This window comes from Sebastes fasciatus, chromosome 15 (assembly GCF_043250625.1).
Source record: "Sebastes fasciatus isolate fSebFas1 chromosome 15, fSebFas1.pri, whole genome shotgun sequence".
NCBI classification, from domain to species: domain Eukaryota; kingdom Metazoa; phylum Chordata; class Actinopteri; order Perciformes; family Sebastidae; genus Sebastes; species Sebastes fasciatus.
Window position 1 is genome coordinate 27,896,895 of NC_133809.1, and position 13,763 is coordinate 27,910,657.

A 13,763-nucleotide genomic window follows, 5' to 3' on the forward strand; every position below is an offset into this window, starting at 1 on the left:
CTGAAAACCCATCAGTAGCCACAAACACAGCTCTGCTCAGGACATGCCATGGCCTTGCTGCTCGTGTTTGCCTTTGGGGGCTCGCGCTCGCCTGAAAGACTGAAGTGCCGCTTCTGACGAGGTTAACCGCAGGTTAAATTGTAACCGATCAATGCTCTCGTGACGTACGTTCCAGTCGTGAGATGCAAAGTCAGCAGTATTGGTGCTCTTAATTACTGTATAGTATTTCCACCTTGTTTCATGTGAACACAAAAACCGTAAACTCGAGGGACCAAAATATAATGTCCATTGCTTTTCAGTCTCTCCCTTTTGAACGGGCCCCTTAGTCGCCCTGCTAACCCACTGCCTTTTGCACACGTAAACTTGCACACAAAAACTTGAAACAGTGTTACAGTGAATAGTAAGATGGCAGTGTCGCCCTACGCTACTTTGAATTTAGAACTCCCTGTTCAAGCCAGTTGGATAAAATACTGTAAATATAGTCCAATATTTGTATTTTTTTTTTGTGAACACACCATCTTAACTCCTAACTTTGCCTTACAGATGACTTAAATGCCTTAAATCCACTACAAAGCAGGGGGATGTACAGTACAATGTAACATCTGTTGAATGTACTTAAAACCGATTCACTGAAAAGATTACATCTTTCACACTGGGTGTTTTTATTTTTTCCCCTCTTTGTATTTCGTCATAGGGTCTTAAGTCTGTGTGAACATTCCCTTCTCTTTCTCGCATTCTCACTGATTTCCCTTGATGTGCTGGTACAGCATTGTTATGCAGCCATGGTACTTGTCTGGACTGAATTTCAAGCTTGTCTCCAGATGAACTAAGAACAGGCTAGGCTGGTTTAACCCATTGTCCCAAGCTTTTCTCTTGATGTTGCTCCATTGTGTAAAAACTCCAGTGTAGAGTTGTGTTGTTGTTAGTTGTCTTTTTTTATGATTAAATTATTCCTGTTTGTTAAAGTTTTGCATGTGAATTCCAAACAAAACTGTATATTTCATGTAAATAAACATTTAATAAAACTTGTGCGTTTTTGTGATCATTAGCCTATATTAAAGGGGCGATCCAGTGATTTTTACAGAGGAAGTTCTGTTAAAGCCTCGACAGCTGCAGACTCGCACACGGACAGCAGTTGCACTTCTATACATACTATAGTCGCGAATGGGGGGGTCTGACATGTTCCACACAACCGGAGGGCGGGCGCCACTCTTCCGCGACGCTGCCGTCAGGTGTTAGAAGCTGTAACCGCCGTATGAGAGCAGAGCGGCGGCCATTAGCTAGCAAGCGAGGCACGCTCACATGCACTAAAAGGCACGCACGGTCGGCCACAACACACACAGAGGTAGAGTGACTTCAATCTCTGCTCAGGTAAACATTACTCGTCTATATCTTTGAACATCTCTGATGTTATATTAATGTTCTGGATATCGAATTTAGCACCTTTAAATTCTCTTGTGGGTCCATTTGTTTTGTGAAAGTGCGGGAGTTGCCCTTTAACACATTTAAAAATCAGCTTTTTAGTCTTTTTTTACATGAAACTGAATAAATATTTAAACGGATCATATTGTGTGGTATTTCCTTATACACTACACTTGTTAAACTTTTTATCTTAGTAAAATGTGGGCTTATTTATTAGTATAAGCATATAGCTGGTACACAAATGGCTCATTATTTTAATATATTTTAAACCCTATTTGTATTGTGTTAACGGCAGCTGTGCATCAAACATGAAAGCCAACTTTTCCTCTGGTATTACAAACATAGGCTGCGTTTTCACCATTGACATACACTGACAGATTTGCAACTATCTCAGTAGTTCACACAGAGGAAATAATTTAAGTTAGGGGGTTTTCAGGCAAAAATGTTTGCAATTTAGAATTTTTTTTGTTATATTAATTGAAATTCTCAATACATCCCAACAGCAATGAATAAATAAAAAAAAAAAAAAAAGGTCAAAATCCGTCTGTTGCAGGACTGTAATAAACCCGTACAATCATTTTATTTGTTGGACGGGCTACCTACCTGCATGCACTCTGCCCGTGCACTCATTGCACGTCACCGGAGTCTACGTTCATAATGATCATTTTGGGGGAGTGGCTTTGGAGGGAGGTTTGATGGGACGGGCTGTCATTGTTGCAGACTTGGCGAATTTCTCTCTAGATTTAGGGACTTTTGGAGCTAGAGCTGCTAGCTTTCATTGGAAAAGACTTGGCAACAATGGGCTGGGTTTTTTAGGTTGGATCATTTAAAAAAAAAAAATCTAGTGTACTCTTGCTAGTTTCTCAAGATCACAGACCTTGCCTTTAACTTTTGCATTTCTTCCTTTGTCCCTGTACGTCTGTTTGTGCAGGAGTTGTCAGCGGGGCTGGGCTACTTCCTGGAAACGGGCCTGCAGAGAGCCCATGTCATCCACTTCAAGAACAGGGTAAGAGAGGGAAGCAGGTGGTGGCCTATAGATAGATACAGGAGATATGTAATAAGGGAGAGAAGGGGAAACCAGTGAAATCAGTCAATTCAGAACCACAAAACAGAGATTTTTAAGAGAAAGACCAGGAACATTTTTAACGGTATTTACACACAGAATAATTGTGGGCACTTTTTACAAATTTTGTACTACTATGAGGAACTTTCATTTTGTGTTGATTTTGGCAGTCCCTGTGGACAAAAGCGGTCGTATTTCCAAGAGCCAGAGTCCCCTGACTAAGTGACATAATTTATGGATATCAGTTTACTTAATGAGAGAAAGGGGGGTCCCTTAAGGAAAAAATTTGGGAACCACTGTCATATTCTATTTTATTATATCTTAAATAATAATACAAACTTTAACAATTACAATTTATTTTAGTTTTCTTCACAGAAATTAATGAAATGCTGAGGTATAGGCCAACTGTATACTAAAAAAAAAAAAAAGTTTTCTTACAATCCTTATAATCAAAAAGGCCTCGCGACCCCCTGTGAAGCTTTGGTGACCCCTAGTGGGGGTTGGGACCCCCAGGTTGGGAACCAGTGCTTCAAAAACTTCTCATTTTACTGCAGCAGGGTCTGACAGTCTGCCCCTCTCAGTCCTGGTTCTGGTTCTCCCGTGCCTCCTTTACCTCCAGCAATTCAGCCTGGGCGTCCAGCAGTGTGGTGTCGGTGTTGGCTCCCAGAGGGGACCAGCGGAGCAGCGAGGCGAAGCTCTGCTCCTGGTCTGAGGAGGAGCCGCTGCTGCTGGGTGCAACATGGGGAATAGTTTATTTTCACTATTTAATTCACTATAGAAGTGAGCCCATTGTGAATAAGAGTCATAAAAGAGACTCTCCTGATCATAGGTTTCACTTCCTCCACGGTTATCTCCTCAACTGTTGTTGACAACTATAAAATTATAATTTTAAAAACAACCAAAATCTTTTCAGATGGAGGTCCATGAAGCAAAACAATCATATCAAATGGGGTCCATGACCTAATGTGTATCAATTTAGGGGTCCTTGACACGAAAAAAGGTTGAGGACCACTGATGTAGGTCATACAGAGGCACCAGTATTACATTGCAACTGTTTCATAACCAGTTAAAGGTTCCTTGTGGTAACTCTAAATAAACTTGCTCTCATTTGAAGCTGCCAGCATGCAAAATTGCCTAGCGCGGCATGAAAAGCAATGAAAATATATTTATATAATCAAAGATCAAGGTCCTGAGACATGTGAGTGATAATGTTGTGTTTACTAGGCTCTACAACGTCACCTTAAGACAGGCTTTTGCTGTGTCATCTTGCCAAGTGGCAAAGTTGTGGTTCAAAGAAACATCTGCTGGTGATGCAATGCTTCTAAATATTCACCTCACTGACTCACACGTAGATACTTCAGTGTTTTGGGCATAGTATGGTGGACATCCTGTATTCACACATATGGTGCCTTCAAATGAAACTCGTGAGCTCGTGTTTACAACATGGGAAGTCATGTACATGATATGCTTGACGTTCAAGTGGTTAAGTCGTGAGAACACAGCTGCTAAGCAACGGCAATATTGATGTTACTGTCGGCGTCTAGACGCCACAGAGGCTAACAATTTAGCAAGCTAGCAAGCGGGTAACATAACACAGGTAATGCAAAGGAATAATGACAGAGGGAAAAAAATGAGGCTGTTGGGAATATCAACATTTTCCTCAGCTAAAATTACAATATATTAACTTATTATGTACCGAAAAATGAACTTCCAAGGCCTCCTCCATTTCTGACAACGTCAACAAACACGTCACAACCTGTGAGCTCTGAACTTTCAGAAACTTTCCACTTGTCGTGAATACGACAAGAGGAGGGGGCGTTCATATGGACTCATCTCGTGAACACGGTAAACACAACCCCATTTGAAGGCACCGATACACACACTATAGACTCTGACAGGGGTCTTTCTTCCTGTTTCCTCACTATATTGCCATAGCAACCTGACACAAGGCAAGGACAGGTTTCTGGACGGGTTGGAAGGGTGGCCTTTTTTTTTTACTTTGGTCTGAGACTAGGAGATGTTTATGCATCACTTCACTCAGGAATTTTACTTACAATAACAGCATTTGAGTAATTTCAGAATTGAATTGAGATTGCAATAATAAAAACACACGTGCAGCACGTGTTATCTGCCTGTAGACACAGGTATACAGTCCTAATTCAGTGTCAAGTTTGCATGGTGCATTAACTTTTTTTATCATAGTGACACCTGGCATATCTCATTATGCACACAGGCGTCAAGGTCATGCTGCCAGACAAGTGAACCACACTGTAAAAGGAGCAGAAAGCTGATATGCAAATCTAGCCACAATAACAATGCTGAAAACCAAATAATGAGTCATATTCTACACAAACAGGGTGAATTTCTGCACATTTATCTGTGCTTGTTTATGTTAGAGTATCAGTTAATGACTGGAATGCGGGCGGATTTTAAGAAGCATGGAGCCAATGGAGCCAGGCTGTTGACATATCCTTTATCTGCCAAAAAGACACAAGATTATTGTGTGCACGACAGTCAGTTACTGTTGGCACAGGCTAAAAATGAACGGCTATGCCTGAATAGATTCAGCAGAAAAAAAACTTCCCTGGTTCCACCCTCAGTGACAGATTTACCTCTGTCAACATTAACGTTTTACATTGAGAAGAATTGGATGGCAACATATTGATATTTTTTTATAACTTTTCTGACATGATGTTTTTGCTTCTCACTCTGGTGGCGTGTGAAACATTGATTCACAGTTTAAAAATCTGCAATGGGAAACATATTTTCATTGCATTTCCACTGTCAATGTTTCACTAGAATGGGTGGTGTGAGAGAACCTTCGCCCTTATAAATGTTAACTGATGATGCTTACTGAACCCAAACCAAAGAGAGGGCTCACTGGGAAAATGTGCTGAGCCTGGTGGAAACCAGAATGTCTCCTGTTACTGTGGGATTCAAGGCACTACATAAATCAACCCTCTTTCGTGTCTTCAAGTTCCCTCAATCCGAAGTGTGATCCAGAACATAGACTGATAAATTACTACGGATACCGAGGCAATGTTCTGTAATTATCCCAAAGTTAAAGCTGCAGTAGGTAGAAATGGAGCGAATATGATTTTAAAATGTTGTTTTTATAAAACGGTCACAATATCCTGACAGTAGTGCATGAAAAAAAACCATGTGCCTCTGTGTCCTCCAGTGCTCCTAATGGCATCTGCAAGATTTCACAGACCGGAGGAAAACAAGCAGTAAAAGCCGAGCTGGAGCCTTGCCGTCTCTGAGCAGCTGTCAATCACTCGCGAACTCCGATCAAACGGTCAAACTAGGCAGCGCTGATCAAATATCAATATTCTGTTGCTGTAATGCCTATTTCTTGCCTCAAATGTTCGTTTATAGCCTAACGTTAGCTTTTTACTTCTGGCGACTGCATTTAAACTTAAAACAAATCATGAAATTGGTGTTCATTTGTGAAGATTATCTTGCTGAACAAAACATGTAGGTATCATAAATGTATGTTTGCCACAGAGTTTATTTTCTGCAATAATCCAAAACCCAAAGGAATAATCCCATTGGCTTTCTTTTGAGGGAACCCAGGGCGATGCTAACTTCCTGGTTGGCCTACAAAAATAAGTTCATCCCTGGAGGACTCTATTGGACAGATGAAGTTGGGGCAGATTGGAAGGGGGTCATTGCGGTTAGCACAGTAACCATTCATGCTACCGAGGCGCTCCAGCCCCACCCAGTGAAAAATGAAAACATAAGGAATCTTTCAATTGAAATAACCCAGACTATTTGAACTTTGGCAGCTAAATTAGTGTTCATGCAGGACCACATAACTCGAAACATGAAAATAGGTTTTCGGGGCCTTTAATCATGGTGTCTGAGTTCAAAAACTGAGGACAGAAATATTTTCCACCCCCGTTTGGGGGTACTTACTTCATAATTTGCAAGAATCTAATTTGACCATGAGCAACATGATATTCCTTTGAATGTCAAATCAACCACAAAATTCGTCTGAAATAACATCTAGACTAACTGTGCAGCCACAGAAAGTTGGTCTATTGAAAATAAATCACTGTGAACTTTGGAGCAAATTTGATATTATGCTTGTCCTGCAACTCCACGACTAACAGGAGGTGCTAAACATGCACTAGTGTGTGCAAAACGTCCCAGTGCAAGTGTGGAAAAGGGGCATGTAAGGCTAGTGTCGTCATCAAAAACATACCACTGATTTGGGAGATGCCTCGGGACAGTGAAAATTGGCATTTGGAGTCACTCTCTGTGATGGCACTCAAAGGGATCATTCAGAGCAAATGTTGTCTGTTAGCTCAAATAGGAGCTACAGTATATTAAATGCTTGTTTAAAGCTTGTGAATGCCCTCGTGCTCGTTTCATAATAACCTCAGGTAGGGGGGATCAGAGAGTCTCGTGTCTTCAATTTCACAGATCATAAACTTCATACATTTGACCACGTCAGCAGTGATGATTTTTGTACATTTAGGGGATTTTAGAGGCAGATTAGATGAGGACAAGAGATCAGGAGACGGTTGCTCATCAGAGACAATATGCCTCCTCTTCAGTTTGTTGACTTCTACCCTCTTGATCTGGATCTGGAAACTTGCACCAAAAACCACACTAAACGTTGGAAAGCTTGCAGTAAAATTTGTGCAGAAACATAAACTGGCTACATATTGTTATTGAACACTTAGAAACTTCTTCTAGTGCAGGGTTCAGAGAACGGATTTTATTTGTCGTAAAAGAGTTACCACATGACCGTTTGATCTTTGGATCTATATTACTGTCTTAGCACACATAACAAATTTCAAACATCTGGACATGGTGATTGTAAAATATAAAAATTAAAAAAACATCACATTTCTGTAAAATGCATATTAAAAAGTGGGCCATGAGCAAAAGTAGAACTCTATGCAAGCTTGTCCATTTCAAAGGATCACAATGTGGAGTTCGGGGAAGTTCCCTTTAGACATTGATTTAATTTTATGCTTTGCAGTTATGGACATAATGTACCCGTCCCAGCAGCGCTGTTAAAGGACCAATATGTAATTTGTATTAAATCATAAAATGACCATGATATGTCATTGGAGATTAACTTCTTCCAGTCCTTGAGGTCGCTGGTGCCACTCGGCCTACTTTTTTTCAGAGGCTGTCACAGGCTAAGAGCTACAGTGAAGCTCCTGGTATGATATGAAACTAGAAAACCTAAGGACTCCTTTGGTTACCAATGTTGTCATGCTAGCGGGAAGGCGAGGAAAAACTGGGATGGCCATTTTTCAAAAGGGTCCCTTGACCTCTGACCTCAAGATATGTGAATGAAAATGGTTCTATGGGTACCCACGAGTCTCCCCTTTACAGACATGCCCACTTTATGATAATCACATGCAGTTTTGGGCAAAAATCATGCAGTTTTTTTAATGCAGTATACATGTGTTATTTTTGCACAGTCTTGAATTCCATAAATTGGGTATCACGGTAAAGCTGAGACTCTTGTGGATCCAATGAGCCCAACTGTATTCAAGTGTGATGATGTTAGTCCCCACAGCAGCCATTTCATTGTAGTGACACCATTTTTTTAAACTTGACCTCTGACTGTATAAAATGACCTGTGGTGACCTCTAGGATAATCACAGCCTCATGAAACTTCACAGCCACAAATCAGAGATCTTGCCACATATGCCCGTTGCCACATATGAAACAAATTGGTATATAAACACAGACTTCTGCAGCCATGGAAGCAAACAAATGAACTGAATCAACAGAGATAACATAACATCAGAGTCTACCTGACCTGAAAAGTCTCGGCACATCTCTCTGTGGTTCATGTGCAGATGATGGGTTATCAAGGCAGCGAGTATTTGAAACACGCAGCTGGTGAAGTGATTCCGACTACTGCCGGTGGCCCTCAAATTGCGCAAATTTGCGCTTACTGCTATCAGTCACACCGGAGGAGTGGACGGGCCACGGCTCCAATGTTTAGAATTTAGACTGCAGTACCCTTTTTAAACGCTACATATTGTTCCTTAAAGGTCCCGTATTGTGCTCATTTTCAGGTTCATACTTGTATTTTGTGTTTCTACTTGAACATGTTTACATGCTTTAATGTTAAAAAAAAACTTTATTTTCTTCACGCAGTCTGCCTGAATATACCTGTATTTACCCTCTGCCTGAAACGTTCCGTTTTAGCTCATTTCAACGGATTGCAACGGAATTGCGTTGCTAGGCAACGGTGTGGGTTCATGTTTACTTCCTGTCAGCTGCTGTTATTTACATACGCTGCAACAGGAAATAAACTGTGACACATTTAGAATGTTTACATTTATAACCGTGTAATGGTCTAAATATTGTAGATATGTGACATCACAAATGGACAGAAATCTTAACGGCTTGTTTCAAACGCACAGTTTCTGAATACGGGCTGTGTGTATTTCTCCGTATAGTGAGCATTTTGATAGTTTAACAGTATTTTTATAGCACTTAAAACTGCTTTATGACATAAAAGACCTGAAAATCTCTCTTTTTACAATATGGGGCCTTTAAACTACCCGCTATTTATTTAAAACAGTAAGATAAATCAACAGTGTTTATATGTAAGAATGCAAAAGGATAATTTCCACGAGCAGAGTGGAAAATGAACCCTTGGTGCGATGAGCTGCTGAAATTTTACACCGATGTGTTGAATGGCGTAACACAGCCAGCCAAAGCCAACACATTATCTTGCCATATTATCGTCAAAAACTACTTTGAATTTGTTTTCAGTTTCCGTTTACACTCATTCCATCACACTTAAACATCTAATCTCTTCCATAAACTCAAGACAAGAACCCTCTATATAATATTGCACTCTCAGTGACCTTAAGGTTATCAGACTGCGTGGGCGTGTGCCTGTGTACTCTTCATTTTGGAGTGTCAGGTTATGCAAGCGTGCCGGCCTCCGTCTTTCGCACTGCGCTATTTCCTTCAAAGTTTGTGTTTCCCAGATGTAGAGTGTACTTGTGAAGAGATTACAGCAAAGGCAGCGTTCAAGGCTGGTGTGCAAACACGCCTAAAGTCAGAACATTCAGCAACCACATTGTTTTATTATAGGTCGTTATTGTGTCTCACATGCCAATAAAAGAAATAGTTCTCTTCTTAATTTAAAGGAACAGTGTGTAGCATTTAGGGGAATCTATTGGCAGAAATGGAATTTACTGTAAAATTAAAGTGGCAGTAGGCAGTATATTTTGGCATCATAGGGAAAAACAACCATAACATCACGTCATTTCAGAGAGAGCGTTTCTATTGGTTGTGCTCCGGCTGGTGGGCGGTTCTTGGTATTTCTTCAACAGATCTCAACACGGCTGCCGGGTCACAAATTTTCTCATTTTACAGCTAAACAGTACACTTCAAGATGTTTCTGAAAGCATTTTAAGGAGTGAAATAGGCATTACAGTAACAGAATATTGGTTCATATTTGATTAGCGCTGCTTAGTTTGACCGTTTGATTAGACTTCACGAGTGATTGACAGCCGGCTCTCATAGACGGCAGCTGGACGGCAGACTCCAGATCACATGATTTTTTTCAGATTACCTGTCTCATGCACTACTGTCAGGATATAGGGACCGTTTTATAAACATTTTACAAAAATAGTTTTAATCATATTCACTCCATTTCTACTCATTGCAGCTTTAATAAGTACTTTCTCTTTAGTGTATAATCACCTCAAAATAAGAATCATTGTGTTTTTGTGACCTTAGAATGAGCCGTTTATATCTACATAAGGAGCGAGTCCTCTTCACGGAGTCCGCCTTGTTTCTACAGTAGCCCAGAACGGACAACCCAAACACTGGCACTAGATATGTCCATTCACGTATTTGCATTTTTGCGACTTCGAGACCTACACGCTTCGCACACAGTTGAAATTCCAGTTGGTTGCAATCTGCAACCTCACCACTAGATGCCGCCAAGTCCTACACACTGCACCTTTAATGTATGCTAATTCTACCATATGAATCTCAGTGGCATCATATGACGTGCACATAACTCAGTTGTTTCTTTGAATAGCTATCTAGCAACACAAAACAATCCACAAAAAGGTCTTATATGAGTGACTACTTACGCTCAGGGTGTCTGAATAAATCAATGCCATCTCTTTTTTTAGTGTATCAACAACACATCCTGGGACAGAACAATGCCAGCTCACTTCCTTGTCATCAAAGGAAGAGGGGGAACCAGATAGAAGGTTGTTTCTGTGGACTGTAAAACAGGCAACGCAACAACAACTCAATAAGCAATGGCACAGGACCTCTCTGACACCCAATTGTTTCCTGAATTTCTGTGTCTGGCCTTCCTGACCGGAAACTTTTGGGCACCCCCCAGAGGTGAGTTTGTATTTGTGTGTGTACTGTGAGTGTGTGTGTGTGTGTGTGTTTTGGATGTGAGAGCTAGGTGGGATTCTCCCTAAGGATGCAGAAAGTACATTGGCAAAATGCCCATTGCTTTTTAAAGAGCGTAGAAAAGGCTGGGAAAGAAAGACACTGAGCAGTGTCGAACAATGGCACTAAACAGCTGCTTGAATGTTGACCACAAACATTACAGTATTTTCACTTTGGAAAGAACATAGTAACCTTGACCTCTGACCCCACAAGACTCCACCAATATGATACTCCATGTGGGGTTGAGAGAGTCCAACAGTCACAAGCTACTTTGAAAGAACTGAATGTTTCGGCCCTGTGAACATTCACACTGACCCTTTAACTTCAGAGAGTAAAGGACGGTAATAAATCACTTATGTAGGGCAACAAGACCGTGTAAATAGGCTATGACCTGTTTACCCTTATGAAAAAGTAGCACACTTCAAGTTGTTATTATGACGTAAACTTAAGTAAAAGTTCAAGTATATTTCCCAAGTATACTTTATGTAGTAAGTATACTAATATTAATGTACTAGTAGTATACTTGTAAGTGTATACTTCAATACTTCTTGGGACTAAATTGGCCAACTTTTTAGTTTATAAAAGTATACTTTTAAGTGTAAGAATAGTAATTGCTGAGTGCACGATTAGTTTAAGTTGTCTTTTGTAAAGCATGCTATACTAGTGGAGTGAAGTGAACTATACTACAAGTGAACCTATACTGTTTACTAGTTATATACAGTATGTGTAGCCCACATTTTGGTTTATGAAAGTACACTTTAAAGAACACTCTCAGTAAACTACTAGTTTAATAGTTTTTACTGCAAGTACACTTGTAAGTTTTCTTTACCATATAGTACTTAGCCAGTGATTTATTTATTACATAAAAAGACTTGATGCTTTTGTTATTTGACTTGATGTTTTGGAATGAAAATGAGTGAAAATTAGTTTTTTTCGCATGCCTCCACAGTGAATGGAGAATGGAAAAACTTGAAGTAAATTCATATCAAAACATACATTTACAATCTCTCACACACACTCTAATAGGCTACTCTATCAAAAAGTAAACATAAGCCAAATATACACTGCTTAAAAAGAAATGTAGGGAACACTTAATCATCACAGTATAACACCAAGTCAGTTAAACTTCAGGGATAACAATCTGTTTATTTAGGAAACACAAGTGATTGTGAATCACTTTCAGCTGCTTTGGTGCAAATGAAAGTGACAACAGGTGCAATGGAGAGGCAACAGCAAGACAACCCCCCAAAAAGGGGAATGATTCTGCATGTGGTGGCCACAGACAGCTGCTCTCTCCTCATCCCTCCTGACTGATTCTTCTCTAGTTCTGTGTTCTGTTAGTGTCCTTGTCACTATACATGCAGCATGAGGTGGTACCTGCAGCCCAATCAGGTTGCACAGGTAGTACAGCTCCTCCAGGATGGCACAATCATATGTACGGCCGCAAGAAGGTTTGCTGTGTCTGCTGTTTTATGTTATGACCAAACATTAAAAAATGTCCATCCATGCACCCATGGCCCCTACAATATCATAGGAAGAAAATATCCAGCTACTGTATCTAAAAGATTGGAGGTAATTGCCAAATTTTTATGTCAGTCCCTAGAATTAAAAAGCTAAGGCCTTCTTGCCAGAGCGGACATTTTCTTTTACCTGATGTTCAACAGTCATACACTGAGAACGTTAAAGAAGAGGATGAGGTACCGATTTCTCACAGTGGCTCCAAAGGACCAAATTACAAAGCAACCACAAGACTCAAAACACAACAACACCCCTGTGCCACAAATTAATATATAGTAATTCTTCAGAGGTCGTAGCGGGCTTAGTTTTAAAGCTAGAGTGAAGATACTGGCATCATATGAAACTAGAAAACCTAAGAAATCCATTGGTACGATGTCATACTAGCTTGTCATGAAGGAGGCTAAATAACGCTCCAAACCTATGTTAAATGTTGGCGAGGAAAAACTGTCATGGCCATTTTCAAAGGGGTCCCTTGACCTCTGACCTCCAGATAAGTGAATGAAAATGGGTCCCATGGGTACCCATGAGTCTCCCCTTTACAGACATGCCCACTTTATGATAATCACATGCAGTTTGGGGCAGGTCATAGTCAAGTCAGCACACTGACACACTGACAGCTGTTGTTGTCTGTTGGGCTGCAGTTTGCCATGTTAGGATTTGAGCATAATTTGTATGCTATATACAGTACCTGTGAGGGTTTCTGGACTATATTTGTCATTCTTTTGTGTTGTTAATTGATTTCCAATAATAAATATATACATACATTTGCATAAAGAAGCATATTTGCCCACTCATGTTGATAAGAGTGTTCAATACTTGACAAATCTCCCTTTAAGGTACATTTTGAACAGATAAAAAAATGTGTGATTAATTATGGAAAGTCATGTGATTAATTGCGATTAAATCTTTTCATCAACTGACAGCCCTCACAGTAATGTTACAGAACAAGACTTGTAGGTTCATTATGTAATCCTCTTTCAGAGGAGTGCTAGTCTATATGGTGTACTTGTGTAATTAGAGCATGAAATCAGTTGCTCAGTTGTTTTAAAAAAAACCTATGTGATTTCATGCTAGTGCATTAATGTAGGCTAACTCATTAACCCACATTACTGCACCATGCAGTATACCCTGAATGTAGTTGCTGTGTAGCAATACATTATGTATATATTTATGTATGCCTTAGGGGGGTATGTGAGAGCTGGCAGGAGGAAGAGGCATAATATCCAGCAAGCCACCTTAAAAATGTTCCTCTACCGCCCTCTGGTGAACAAACACCCATACGGTTCTCAAATACCAATAAATCATACTGTAGGTTTGAAAAACAAATAAAAACAAAAAAACATCAAAT

The 13,763-nt window shown here is 40.1% G+C and overlaps 1 long non-coding RNA gene across 1 annotated transcript; it reads left to right on the forward strand.

Moving 5' to 3' along the window:
- The first annotated feature begins 2,121 nt into the window (after window positions 1-2,121).
- LOC141783594 (uncharacterized) lies at window positions 2,122-12,365 on the forward strand. Its single transcript, XR_012597310.1, has 3 exons — window positions 2,122-2,238; window positions 2,354-2,428; window positions 10,624-12,365. It is a non-coding gene; the product is annotated as an uncharacterized LOC141783594 (long non-coding RNA).
- Window positions 12,366-13,763: the final 1,398 nt, after the last annotated feature.